General features: G+C 45.0%; 1 protein-coding gene across 1 annotated transcript in view; it reads left to right on the forward strand.

Moving 5' to 3' along the window:
- The first annotated feature begins 10,088 nt into the window (after nucleotides 1–10,088).
- The window catches only part of LOC147729342 (embryonic protein UVS.2-like), a 251,093-nt gene continuing 246,332 nt past the window's right edge, over nucleotides 10,089–14,849 (forward strand). Inside the window, exon 1 of the mRNA XM_086959917.1 lies at nucleotides 10,089–10,284. The gene's annotated coding sequence lies outside the window, so the exon portion shown is untranslated. The remainder of the gene's footprint in view (nucleotides 10,285–14,849) is intronic.

The raw sequence follows: 14,849 nt of genomic DNA on the forward strand, positions 1-14,849 counted from the left end.
TCCATCTGGATAAAAATCAGCTTGGGTTTTAATATTAGAGAAATAGTAGGGACAAATCCCGACCTGCTTTGCATATCCCTAAGGAAGGCGAACTGCAAAGAAATACTCCTCATTAATATCTATGCTAGAGGTTGCCAGGGCGGCAAGAAGCAACCGATCCTTAATGATCTGGAAGCCCTCTTGAATGAGCACAAAAGTGACCAACTCACCTTAGTGGCCGGGGACTTGAACTGCTCATTTGAGCCTATTATGAACCTTGCCGAAGATGTTGGCTTAGACGAGGACTCTGCATGGAACATCCCTCCGTTAACAATCACCAAGGCTGTCAGGGGAACGGAGGCAGCTTTCCATTGGCTTGGGCTGTGTCTGGAATGGGGGTTCCGAGCCGTAAATGGTCGCAGCTCATCTGATAAGGAGGGGAAGCCAACCTTCGACAATGGGTCTTGCGCAAGTCGCATTGATTACATACTCATTAACATCGAATCTTGGGCATCCAGGTCTGACATGATTATAGATAGCAGGCCGGAGAGTGATCACAACCCCCTCTCTCTAGTACTTAAGGTCCCAGGGTTAGCGCCACCCAGGAGGAATCAGACTGTATCACATCTGACCTCGTCTTGTGTGATAACAGAAGACGGGTTAAATGGTCCAAGGTGATAGCTGACCCCGAGCTTGTCAGCCAGATAGAAGAATTGGCTCTTATCACCAAAGAAAAGATGTTGGCACCTTCTCCTAGTGACCTGCCCACGACTAACAATGTTGACCTTCACGAGGCATGCTTTGTGGCAATTAAAGATCTTCTTACCAGACCATGCCGGAAATTGAAGGCTAAGTAAGGTAAAGGATGGTACAACAAAAACTGCAGGGAAGCCCACGGCACACTCATTGCTGCAGTCAAATCTAGAAACTCCCTGGCCATTAGAACAGCGAGACAGATTTATAAACGTACTATCTGGGAAGCAAAAAGGGACTGGGATGACTCATATTGGCTTGACCTTCTTCATGCATGTGAGTCTTCCAACCAAATCAGATTCTGGGAGATAGTCAGGCGAGGAAGGGGTTCGGATACATCATCCCCTGAAAATCATGTTTCGGCGGGAGATTGGGTGGAATTTTTTTCTGCTCAATTTGCCATCCAGAATGTTCCCCAGTCGGCCGAAGTGCACCCATCAGGGACCCAATCAGCAACACATGAGAATAGACTTATTTTTAGCTGCTCTGACACCAAACATGCTCTAGGATCCATCCAGTCCGGGAAAGCCCCAGGTATTGACGCTGTACCAGCTGACCTTTTCAAATTAAACCTAGATCTGTGGGTCCCCTATATTACTATCTTAGCCAACTCGATAGCAGCCGGGGAAAAAATACCGCAGTCTTGGAAAGGGGCTGAAATAATACCGTTTTTTAAAAAGGGGGATCGATCTTTACCAAAAAATTACCACCCAATTAGCCTGATCGACACCATCCAAAAAGTGGTAGCACGAATGGCCCTAGCTAGAATACAGGGGTGGATTGAGCAAAACAACATACTCTCCCCCCTGCAGGCAGGGTTTAGATCAGGCACCAGCACCCTAGACCAGGTGTTTCGGCTAACCATGTTATACTGGAAGGTGGTCTTTTTGGGCGGGGGGGTCATATATGCGGCCTTTGTCGACCTTCGGTCGGCATTTGATATGGTTCCCAGGGCCAAACTCTGGGATGCCCTAAAAAGCATGGAATTTCCCCCAGACCTTTTAGACCTGGTCAGACGCCTTCATGAGGACAACTTTGCGCGCGTAAGATGGGGCAATCAGGGACAGGTGACTGCTAGCTTCCCTGTAGAACGAGGAGTCCGGCAGGGCTGCGTGCTAGCCCCCACCTTGTTCCTCTTGTTTATTAACCGGGTGGTTGCTTTCTTCAATGAAATCCACACAGACGCACCCACCCTGGGAAACACAAAATATCCTCTGCTAATATTTGCTGATGACACCCTGCTCCTCTCCAGGACCCGTAGTGGCTTGCAGGCGGCCTTAAATAGATTTTCTGAGTTTTGTACACAAAATGACCTCCAAATTAATACAGACAAAACCAAATTTATGATTTTTAACAAAAACAAGCCCATCACCAGCTCATTTTCTTTAGAGGGTGTTCCGATAGAACAAGTTAAAGTGATGTCCTATCTGGGCGTAACCTTGGACCACCAACTCACTTGGAAACCCCAGCTGGAAGTGCTAGCCCTTAAGTTTATTCGCCTTTCAGGGTGCCTGTTAAAGGAACAGAAAAAATCACTAACAAAGCGTATTACACCTGCTTTAAAAATATACGATGCTAAGGTGAATGCGGCTACACTGTATGGTGCGGATATCTGGGGGTATATAGGTTTGTCTGCCCTTACCAACGCTCAGAACAAGTTCCTCAGGATGTTAGTGGGTCTCCCCCAATCTTCCCCCATTACCCCTCTGCTTTTAGACTTAGGTTGCAAACCGCTGGGTGAGATGGCCCAGTACCGTCTTGTCGCTCTTTGGCGTCGCCTTTGGACGACCGAAGAACTTAGCTTATTTGCCCAAGAACTTGGTGAGGTCAGAGCATTGTGGGGTGCCCAGAAAATTCCTTGGCTTAGAGAGGTAAAGCAGATACTGTATCTGATGGGCCTCCCAGAGCTATGGCTACATCCAGAATGCTCAAACTTCCCATCAAAAGCTGAATTCAAAGAGCTCTTCTGGGCTGCAAAAAAATCCGCTCTGGTCTCCCTCTCAGCTGCTAACAACCTAACAGGACAGTTTCTTATGCACAAATTAACCCCTGTTCTGGAACCATACTGGGACTTGATTTGTAAGACGCTTGATCGCAAGCTGTACCATCAGTTCCGAGTGGGAACCTTACCGATCAAGTCCTTTACTGCAAAGTGGGCATTAAATTCTAGCGATAAATGCCCCTTTTGCCCTGAACACGTAGAAAGCCTGGGCCATGTATTTTTTGCATGTCCTGCCTATCGACTGCCCAGACTAAAATGGTTGAGACCAATTTGTAAAACTTTAAATTGTGGGGGTAGCCACACAGCCCTTCTTAAATTAAGAGATCTACGTACTGCCAAATCTGTGATTTGTGTAGCAAAATTTTTGGGTTGGATGTGGCTTATCCGTGTAAAGAATCTGTAAACTGTTTTATTAATTTTTAATGTTATATACCACATTTTATATATGGGGGTCTTTTTGTACAATGTTGTTTACTGGTAATGTTTTTATTTGTGTCTTTTATGAATTTTTTATTCGAAATAAAGACTATTGACTGACTGACTGAATGTGGAGAAGTTATCACATGAATCACTGAATGAGTGATATTGTATGGCTGTAGATTCACTTTTTGGAATCTATCTGTGATTCTGGTGCATATGTGAACAGATTGCAGTCACTTTGAGTCCTCAGCAGATGCAAGGGTGCCACATTCTCCGACGTGTTCTCACATCCAGTTTACAACACTTGTCACATGTCACTTACTTCCTAGATTCCATGGTGCTGGACCAGGTCCTACAAGCCCTCAGTTCTATACCAGCAGACTGCAAGGAGGCCCAGGACATCCTTTGGACAATCATCACGGCACAGACAGGTGAGTGACTGAGAACACGCAAGGGCCTGAGACAAACCATCTGTACTGATGAAGAATATGTCGAGAATAGGTTTAGAGGAACGTAGAAAGGAAAGAGGGGAGAGGAGGAGAGTGGTGGGGATGAGTTAGGGGGTAGAGAGGAGAGGGCCTGAGAAGTGAGGAGGAGAAGAGTGGAGGGAGAGAAGAGCACTGTGGGCGAGAGGAGAGTATTATAGATGAAAAGGCAGGAGAGGAAAGAGGGAAGGATGAGAGGGGGGAAGAGATGAGGACAACAGAGAAGACAAAGATGGGTGGAGAGGTTTCGGAAAGTAAGAACTGCTATCATGGTTACTCCCACTTTTTGCTGGTGTCAGTATGCTTTTTTGTGACTAGTCTGGCTGGGATCCTGCTAATCAGGACCTCGTCTTTGTGCTTCCTCCCTAAATTTGACCTGGTATATACTTTGGTACCTCCACAATTGGCTACTGGTGTACCCTTGTAAATCCCTAATATATGGTACCAAGGTACACCAGGGGTCTCCCATGGAGTGCAGCATGTATTATGCCACCCATGAGAGACCACTCAAACTGTGACTACATGCCTGGCTTTGCAGCCTGTGTAAACTGGTGCTAGCACCACTTACAACAGATATACGCTTTTTGTATTTGAGGTCACTACACTGAAAACCTATAAGCCACCCCTAGGGCAGGCCTCTCAATCCTGAAGGCAATGTGCTTGGTTATAAGTGTTGAGGGTACCCTGCATGAGCGTGTCACCCCTACAAACCCTGAAGGTGATTCTCCAGGTTTTGGAGTCAGCCACTTTTATATATAAAGTGGACATCAATCATTACAAGATGTCTAACTATATAGTGGGAGCACCAAACCCGGTCATGTTTGGTATAAAACATGTTGGAATCATACCACAAAACCAATTCCATTGTTGGAGGTATGATCCCATATATTTGGGGACACTTAGAGACTCCCCCTGTACTCCAGGTTACAGCCTTTCAGGGTCTCACAGCAAACTAGTGCTGCTGCCGACCACATACACAGTTCTGCTCTCCTGCTGCTGAGCCAAGCTCGAGCAGGGTAAGGTAGAACAATAGGTTTTCTGTCACAGGGAGGTGTGACCACCTCCAGAATAGGACTTAGTGTATTCAGCTGTGGTGGGGGCGCTTGTCAGCGCCAACAAAATGCTTTGAAGGGCACATTTGGTGCCCTCCTTGCCTACTCCGGTTTGAACCAGCCCAGGGAGCCCTTGGCTTCCACACTTGTGTAAAACTGGTCACTGGACATGAGAGTATCTTCCCCTCTGTCTAGCCCCTCCTCTGGGAGGAACCCCTGAGTTGTCCTAACCCCTTTCGTAGGTTAAAAAAAGGCTTACCTGTAGGTGGGTCCTCAGATTCGTCGTGGGACAAGACTCGAGCCTGAAACCATGTCACTCTTTGACTGTCTGGACACTTGGACTTCATTGGACTTCGCCTGAACCCGAGACTGCAACAAGAAAAACTCCTGGTGTTCCTGGTCTCGCTGTTCTTCAAGTCTTCTTCGTCGTCTGTGTCTGTGCTTCTTCCAAAATCTTCAACAGACCTATGGGCATCTGAGGTAATCTCCCTTGGAGTGAAGGAGTCACTCCCCTGCATATGCAGGCACCGCAACAAAGTTGACTAGTCTGCTGTTCCTAAAGTCCCATGGACTTCGAAAGCCTCAGCAACAAAGATGGTGATTCTGTAACTCTATCGAGGTCCTCTCTGTCCTCTCTGTAATTTTGAGGCAAGTACTTCTCGTCGGAACCACTGGGCCCGAACCCCTGTGCACTTGCCTTTGCCACAGCTTGTTGGCTCTGCACTCCAGAGATCATTGGGCTCTAGGAAGTTCCAGCGTCCAACATCTCTTCCTGCTAAGATCTTTGTTCTTTCCACATCCTCTGCACCGTAGTCCTTCATCTTTAGTGAGCTGCCCGAGGTCCTCTTTCGACTCCTGTGCCTTTAGCCTGTGGGTCCTTTCGAGAGTCTTCTCTTGCTCCAGTGGGCTCTCCTGCATGCTATGGACCTGCTCTGATTCTCCTGCTCTGGGTGAATCCCTTGGACTTTGCTGGTCCCAACATTGCTCCTTTATTTACCACATCTGTTGCTACTGCCAATGCTTTTTGGTGATCCCGCCAGACACCAATCCCCTGGTTCTCAACTACCAACGTGGGACTGTTTGTGCACAGTTCCTGGTGTTCGTCAGCGTCACCTGGTCCACACAGTTGCAGCAACAAGGTCACAGTTATCACTCATGCATCTTCCCTCATCAATTGGCATTGCTTTACAGTGCCTCCTGGTAACCCCTGAGTGGCATAGACTCTGTCCCCCCTGCTTGCAGGTTCTTCTCTTTAAGAATCCACCCTCGGATTCCACCGCACTCTTTGCTCAGACTACAGCAGCATCTTTCCTGAAGTCCTCAATTGTGGTCTATGGCGGGTTCCGATGTCACTTCGAACCTATGCACCTGGCTTCCCTGGTGTAGGTATCCTGGTTCCTGGGATATCCACAGGTTGGGTGACTCTCCAACCTTCTGTCTTCCACTGAATTTCGATTCAGAAAAGGGGGTGGTGATGAACAGAGTGTCTGAATTAAGCAGACCACTCTTACCCAGTCCAAAGATCAGGGCTTGATCCATCACCGTTTTTTAGCTCACTGCACCATTCCAGCTCAGAACCTGGCTACATGCAAATTAGTCTGACCCTGGCCCAGTGCATCATGGGAACAGGGCAGACCAAACTACCAAGCCAATTCTTATACTGGGAAGGAAACAAGCTTCCGGGGACCGGTTTCTGGCATTTCAGCCGTCTTCGGCCCGGCTTGCTTGAATCCTGATGGTGCGTCACCTGGTCCACACAGTTGCAGCAACAAGGTCACAGTTATCACTCATGCATCTTCCCTCATCAATTGGCATTGCTTTACAGTGCCTCCTGGTAACCCCTGAGTGGCATAGACTCTGTCCCCCCTGCTTGCAGGTTCTTCTCTTTAAGAATCCACCCTCGGATTCCACCGCACTCTTTGCTCATACTACACCAGCATCTTTGCTGAAGTCCTCAATTGTGGTCTATGGCGGGTTCCGATGTCACTTCGAACCTATGCACCTGGCTTCCCTGGTGCAGGTATCCGGGTTCCTGGGATATCCACAGGTTGGGTGACTCTCCAACCTTCTGTTTTCCACCGAATTTCTTCAGAGTCCTCTGGGAAAGTGATGTGATGTGATGTGATGTGATGTGATGTGATGTGATGTGATGTGATGTGATGTGATGTGATGTGATGTGATGTGATGTGATGTGATGTGATGTGATGTGATGTGATGTGATGTGATGTGATGTGATGTGATGTGATGTGATGTGATGTGATGTGATGTGATGTGATGTGATGTGATGTGATGTGATGTGATGTGATAAGCATTTGTACCGTGCACGGTCACCGGACGGGTTCATGGCGCTCCAGACAATTGCGGAAAAAACAGTGCGGCAGGATAACTCAGTAAGCTAGCTTGAAAAAGTGGGTCTTGAGTAATTTGCAGAAGCAGTCGTACCAGAAGCAAAGTTTTCAAAAATTTAACCACAACGTTCCTGTTGACTTCTATTGAGTACGTGGCTGTGTTTCCACTCTGCACACAGCCTCCGTGGGGTTCTTGGGCACTTACTTTGAGTGGTTCCTTGTGTCCCTAGCTCTTCTGTGTCTCCTGGTCCAAGTTACGACTTCGGTTGCAGTTTGTATTCTACTTTCTTAGTATATGGTTTGGTCTCCCCCTGGAGACCACTGTGTATTGTGCTTACTTACCTCTTGCACTTGAAGTATTATCATCTATTTGTGGTGATATCTTCGGGCAGGAGATACACCAATGTGTAGACATATTTTTATAACTACACCGTGTGGTTATGTAATGATCAAATGTCCACAAGTGATCATGAAGTTTAGAGATGGTTTGTTCCAGGATAGTTACAGGAATTACAGGATGATAAGAAGATAGGAACAAGACCATATGGAGACCCCACCAGGAGCAGCCAGCATGCTGCTCAGCCCAGCCAACTGTGGCTATCTGACTCCCAACATTCTATGAAGTGACATCACATGAGGATTGCATCACATAAGTGTTCCACAGAGAGGGAAGGCATAACATAGAAGTCCAGATACCACATATCCCCCTTTCTCCTTAATAAAAGAAAAAACAACAGAGAAAGTAGAAATGAGAAGAAGAGGAGAATAGAGCAAACAGAACTGATCAAACATATAAGCCATCCCCCTTTCTTACACACCAGAGAAGAAGAAAAGAAGCAGCAACGTAAGAGAAAAGAAGGAAAGAAAGTACAACACACAACTCCAAAACATACCTACTGGCCAGAACAGGAATGAATGGGGCTGGAAAATGAAAAATTAACAGAACACAGGACAACAGGCTGCGACGAACGGAGATAAAGAAGACACGTCATAAAGGGACAGAAAAGCTCAGAGTGCACAAGAGACACAAGAAAAATACATGAGTAAGAGAACAGAAAAGCCGAAACAAGCAAGAAAGAGGAGGAAAAATAAAAGGTTCCCCATGTAAACACCATTATCTCTAGGCAAAGACAAATATGAAATGTAAAGATAACAGTGCAAAAGTAGTAATAAAAATACAATATAAACAGAACATATTTAGCAATGATAGCGTAAAAGTCAGTCAGTTAAGTAAAGCATAAGCTAAATAGGGGAACATCACTTACAACGCATTTTTTACAACGCACTACCATTACATCGCAACCATTACAACGCATACCATTACAACGCATTGCACTGGGGGGCGCTCTAGGATAGGGAATATATTTAATTTACTATCCAACACCTTCCCTGCTATCCACGGGGACTGGAGTTGGAATAGTAAATTAAATAATTCACTATCCAGCGCCTAAAAGCATTATGCGTTGTAATGGACTGCGTGGTAAAAACCGCATTGTAAAGGCATGCGATGTAAAAGCATGCGTTGTAGTGACACCAATCCGCTAAATATGTGAGCAAACAGACCCAGAGGACTGTAGGAATGTAAATGTGATAAACACCACTTATGAGTAGATACTCATGACGTAATAAGGTAGAAACCCATGTAAATACAAAAGGACTAAACCTTTGCATAACTCCTTTGTAAAAAAAAAAAAAAGTAACGGACAGCGTCTGGGTAGATACGAACACAAAATATAATGCACAGGGACTGACAATAAGAGGTGTCCGTGTATGGACAAGTGGTGCAGAGTTACCACAACGTGCACTAATGTAAAGTGAAGGTTTGGGTAGGAACCCAAAACTGTGAGTACAAACATTGGGTAGGAACCCATAAACATAATACACCGGGACTGACACCCTTGCATAGCTCCCAGGAGGGAGGAAAAACAAAGTCGCGCACACCCTACATGGCTAAAAACAAAAATTCTGCGGGTCCGTGTGTGGACAACTAACGTGGTGCTACCACAATGTGCGCTGTATGAAACTAAAGGGATGGACCCTTAGCAAAACACAGACAAAGAAAATTGGCAAGGTCTGGCTGTTACAAACTAAAGGGACCGACCCTTAGCAAAACACAGACAAACAAAATTGGCAAGTCTGTGTGTAGACACTGGACGTGCACTTTTGGAAGCTAAAGGGACTATAACCCTTCGCAAAACACAGACAAACAAAATTAGCGAGGTCTGTGTATAGACATTGGACGTGCACTTTTGGAAGCTAAAGGGACTATAACACTTTGCAAAACACAGACAAACAAAATTAGCGAGGTCTGTGTATAGACATTGGACTTGCACTTTTGGAAGCTAAAGGGACTATAACCCTACGCAAAACACAGAAACAAAATTAGCGAGGTCTGTGTGTGCAGTTGAAAGCTAAAGGGACAGACAGGGACCCTTAGCAAAAAAATATATATATATATATGGCCTCTCAAAATGACATGTAAAACAATGTGCACTATGAATGAACACTACAAGGCAAAGTGTATGTTCATGAGAGTGGGCAAAATAATGCATGACATGCATGTGTGTTGTGTGAAAAACCTAAAATATGGGAAAACAATACTTAAAAATGAGGCATTAAACATGAACTTTGCAGGTACAGAATTGCCAACATTAAAGTCGATGTAAATGTAACAGAATTAGCAGTAGGAATAAATCCCAATCAATTAAGCATCAGGTCACTAGATGGCAGTACAGTGTTAAAATAGGGAATAGAAAACCATTCAGCCAAAACAGATGCATGAAAGAACTGTTACTTGTAAACGCCAACTCGAGAAGAAAAGACGAGTCACTGACGGTTTGATTCCAATTTTCCAGAACGGAGAAAAAACACAAAAAGACTCCGGCATTTTCAGGAAGAAAGAGCACAGTACCTTGAAAAGATTTATGACAGCGCTCCGTTTAGCATGAGGGTAAATTTCACTTGTCTCACTGTCCGCTGCATCGCATTGACTTAACGACTGAAAGGAAAACAGCTGAGATCACATGAGCAATATTCCAAATGACGTTGAGGCAGACAACATATACAGCGCTGGGAACAACAGAAGAAATGTAAGGATTCCCAAAGCAAACATGGCGGCACGCAAAACGTCACAGGGCAGGATGGCTCTTCGCATAAATATGCACCAAAACTCAGGAGAGCTGTAGTGACGCTAAAACAAGACGTCACACACGAAGAGGAGGCTTCGAAAGAACAGCAAACATGAGGTGAGAATGCACACGCTGTGAGCGTGCGCACAGTATGAGGCTCGAGAATGTTTGAATATGGCAGGCCAGTTAAACTGCCATTGCGCTAAGGCACAGTGAAAAGAGTAGGAAAGTAAAAATAAAAATTCCCCACTCACCGGATATTATGGTAACACAGTCATGTTCTTAAGAAAGAAATGTCAGCTCACAGGGGTATAACTGCGCACACAATAAATGACTGTGATGTAAATAAACCAACCCGGTTGGCAGAATATGGCAAGGAGGCAGCAGAAAAAACAAGTTAGGTACAGATGCACTGTTGGAGGAAACGATCACTGACGGAAGGCTTGGCATGCAGGCAGGAATTGAACCAAACGTAGAAAGGCAGACATCCTCCAGATCTTGCTGCACAAGTAGAAACCTAGGGAGAAAGGTGAAAGTAGCGAGTATTTAATAAACGCTAGGGAACGAAAATTGTAGGTACAGGGAGGAACTTTTATTTACTCTTTCTTTTTTATATATAGATATACACAAATCTTTATACTGTAATTCAGGTGCTCAAGTGAGTAATACGGTGCAGGACGTGACATAAGTGATCAAAGTGAACGGACTGTCACACAAAAACAACAAGGTTAAAAACACAACAATTATATACAATGGAACGAGTGAAATTCCTTGGGTGGGTCGACGGCGTTTCGATCTATATAACTTTAGATCATCATCAGGACTGATGAGCCTCCTGAAACTGTAAGATTAGGGATTTCAGTTACAAATTGTTTTCCTACATATATACTTAAACTTGCATAGATTGTGTGCTCCCGGGGATTAATAGATTAGCATGCACATGTTTATATACTTCACATGCGCGTTTAATCAAAGTATCAAGGGGGCGCGTAGTTACCTCACCTTTGGTGTGCAGCGCTTATTTAACCAAAAAAGGGGGGCTAAGGCCATATATAAGTACATGCACTATTTAATAATCGAATGACTGAATCTTTTACTTTACCTTGCCGATGCGTTATCAGGCAAGGATGCTTTTTTGACAATGTAACTGAATTGGTTGTCGCTTTCCAGAGAGAATCTTAGGGCAGTATGAAATAGTTTTACAAAAACAATGCAGAAATTGTGGCTGTATTCATTTGCTAACAAGTTATAGTTTGGCCACTAGATTGGCTTAGGGGTTGCTAAGATGCATGGTTATATGGTAGTTATAGCATGGTTTGAAAGCCATGCCATTAAAAATTATTCTTTAAATGACAGTGGTTGTATAAAGGTAGAGACAACCATATTTATTAATTAGTATTCGCAGGGGAAGACTTACATTGATCTAATCAAACAAGTCATTCGATTATTAAATAGTGCATGTACTTATATATGGCCTTAGCCCCCCTTTTTTGGTTAAATAAGCGCTGCACACCAAAGGTGAGGTAACTACGCGCCCCCTTGATACTTTGATTAAACGCACATGTGAAGTATATAAACATGTGCATGCTAATCTATTAATCCCCGGGAGCACACAATCTATGCAAGTTTAAGTATACATGTAGGAAAACAATTTGTAACTGAAATCCCTAATCTTACAGTTTCAGGAGGCTCATCAGTCCTGATGATGATCTAAACTTATATAGATCGAAACGCCGTCGACCCACCCAAGGAATTTCACTCGTTCCATTGTATATAATTGTTGTGTTTTTAACCTTGTCGTTGTTGTGTGACAGTCCGTTCACTTTGATCACTTATGTCACGTCCTGCACCGTATTACTCACTTGAGCACCTGAAATACAGTATAAAGATTTGTGTATATCTATATATAAAAAAGAAAGAGTAAATAAAAGTTCCTCCCTGTACCTACAATTTTCGCTCCCTAGCGTTTATTAAATACTCGCTACTTTCACCTTTCTCCCTAGGACCTTATTAGGCCTACCTTGAACCACTGTTTCTTAAAAAGCATCTTTCTACCCCAGGTTCAACTTTATGGGGTATCCTTGTTCATAAAAAACAGCACAAGTAGAAACCGGCAGGAACTAAGACAGACACACTACTACCAGGCAGTGTGTAAACAGACTCGCCACAGCGGATGTTGGCGTTAGCAGGGTTGACAAAAGGAAAGGCTTGCTCTCACAGGGGCACAGCACAGGATGATCCAAGGCTTGTTGCAAGAAAAGCTTACCCTCACAGGGACACAGCTACAGACAGACGTTGGTAGACTCTCCAAACTCTTGAACAACTGGCGGACTGCTGTGGGCGACCAGTGGGAAGTCCCTGGTGGGGTCACAATGCCAGTTGGGGTGCCTTGATAAGAGTTTCAGGAGATTCTGTATTTATTTGAATTTGTGGTGCCAGATGTAGGTTCTTTCTTAAAATCGTCGCCAAATTGTAATGATCAAATGTCCACAAGTGATCATGAAGTTTAGAGATGGTTTATTCCAGGATAGTTACAGGAATTACAGGATGATAAGAAGATAGGAACAAGACCATAGGGAGACCCCACCAGGAGCAGCCAGCATGCTGCTCAGCCCAGCCAACTGTGGCGTTCTAACTCCCAACATTCTATGAAGTGACATCACATGAGGATTGCATCACATGAGTATTCCACAGAGAGGGAAGGCATAACATAGAAGTCCAGATACCACAGGTTATTTTTTATTTTCCCTACACTCCATAATACGATCTGGTAAAACAAGCTGCTTAACACTCTTTCTAGACTAGGCCTGGAGGCTGATCTCCACAGCCATCACTTAGAGAGCTTCCTAAGGTTGTCTAACACCACTAAACCACCATTGTGTTGTCTGGATTAATGCAAGGTTCTATACTTACACAGGTGTGCACGATATACTAAGCCAGCCTCCTACATTTGTGTGCAGCGGTTCAGATTTAAGCCTGCACTGTTTTACCAGATAGCATTAGGCACATATAAATACTTTTTGTAAAGTAGTACGTTCTACCAATCTTTTTGGATTGGTAGTTGAGGGTCTAGCACAACCCTTTCTACAATCCTTTTTAAGTTTAGTTTCCACTAGGGTTGGCAGGTGCTATACCACACTACACTTAGTTTACCAAGGGTTTTGTTGATCAATGAACAGTTCAGGGTTAAATTCAGGGACACACAGCAGACACACATCCACGATTGGTTTGAATTGGGAAAGAGGGCAGACGAATGGGTCCGCACCAAGACGAAGCAGAAAAACAATGGTGGTGGAGATGACCAGAAGAAGCAACATTCTTCTAAGGCTCAAGAGAAAGGGAGAAAGACAAAGGCACAAAACTCCTATTCCTCTGGCATGAAACCTTGGTGTTACCTGTATAAAGAAAAACGCCACACTGCAAGGGATGCCAATTGCTCTAAAGCTAACACCAAAGAAGCTACTACTACTGCCCCTAAGGCAACTAGCACCCCTAGCACTAGTACAAGTAGTAGTACAGTCCCCAAGGGATTAGTAGGGTTAACCTTGGGTTCTGAAGTGGGTTCTGGCCTAGTAGAACTCCCAGTCAGGCTGTCTTTGTCTCTGACAGTGGCATGAAACTTGCCACTTTACTAGTAAGTCCCACTAACTTGTTAAGGACAGACAACAGCCTTTGATTAATGGTCAGGAAGCTGTTGCATACAGAGGCACAGGGGCCATTATCACAATGGTGACGGAGAGACCTGTGTCTCCTGTTCAAATCATACTTGGTCAACTTTACCAAGTAACCAATGCAAGCAATATCAGGACTGATCATTCCGTCGCAGTTGTAAATCTCAGCTGAGGAGAGTTAATTGGCCTTAAAATGGTTGTGGTTTTTCCAGACCTACCTGTGGACTGTCTGTTGGACATTGACCTAGAAACTTCAGCCCGGTCTGAAGTGGAGTTCAGGAGACAGGCAGAGATGATGGAAATCTCTGCCAGTGCATTTGATGTTACTTGGTCTCAGGCCAAACAGTTAGGCACTGAGGGAGCTCTTGATTCTCGAACAATAGACCAGCTAGCTCCCGAAAATAGGAGCAGGAAAGGTAAGGAATTATCCTCCTCCCAGACTTGTAGTGAGGATCAGCCTCCTGAGGGAGATTATCCTAGTTCCTGTGAAGGAACTGTCTCAGAAGAGCTTGGGCTGGACACAGCAGAGTTCTTGGGAGCCGGGGGTCCTTCCAAGGCAGACTGAGTCTTGGGCAGAAGCCCTTCCCCTCTCATGAACAGCCCAGGCAGCAAGCTGCTGCTGAGGAGGCAGGGAATGTCAGTGGGTCCCATATGATCTATTGGGAAGATGGGCTTCTGTTTTCTGAGAGTAGAGAGCCCAAGCCTGGTGCAACCAGGAGGTTGGTTATACCTTAAAGTACAGGGGGTTTCTTCTGTCTCTAGCACATGATATGCCCCTTGCAGGACATCTTGGGAAAAGCAAGAAGAGGAAAAGCGTGTCCCTCATTTTCACTGAGCCCACATGTCTGAAGACACCAAGGAGTGTTGTCGTTCCTGTGTCACTTGCCTAGCCAGTGGTAAGTCAGGGGGCACTACAATGGCCCACTTAATTCCACTCCCAGTGGTTGGGGTTTCCTTTGAGAAGGTAGGGATAGACATTGTTGGCCCCTTAAACTCTCCAACAGCATCTGG

Source organism: Lissotriton vulgaris, chromosome 2_2 (assembly GCF_964263255.1).
Source record: "Lissotriton vulgaris chromosome 2_2, aLisVul1.2, whole genome shotgun sequence".
Lineage (NCBI taxonomy): Eukaryota > Metazoa > Chordata > Amphibia > Caudata > Salamandridae > Lissotriton > Lissotriton vulgaris.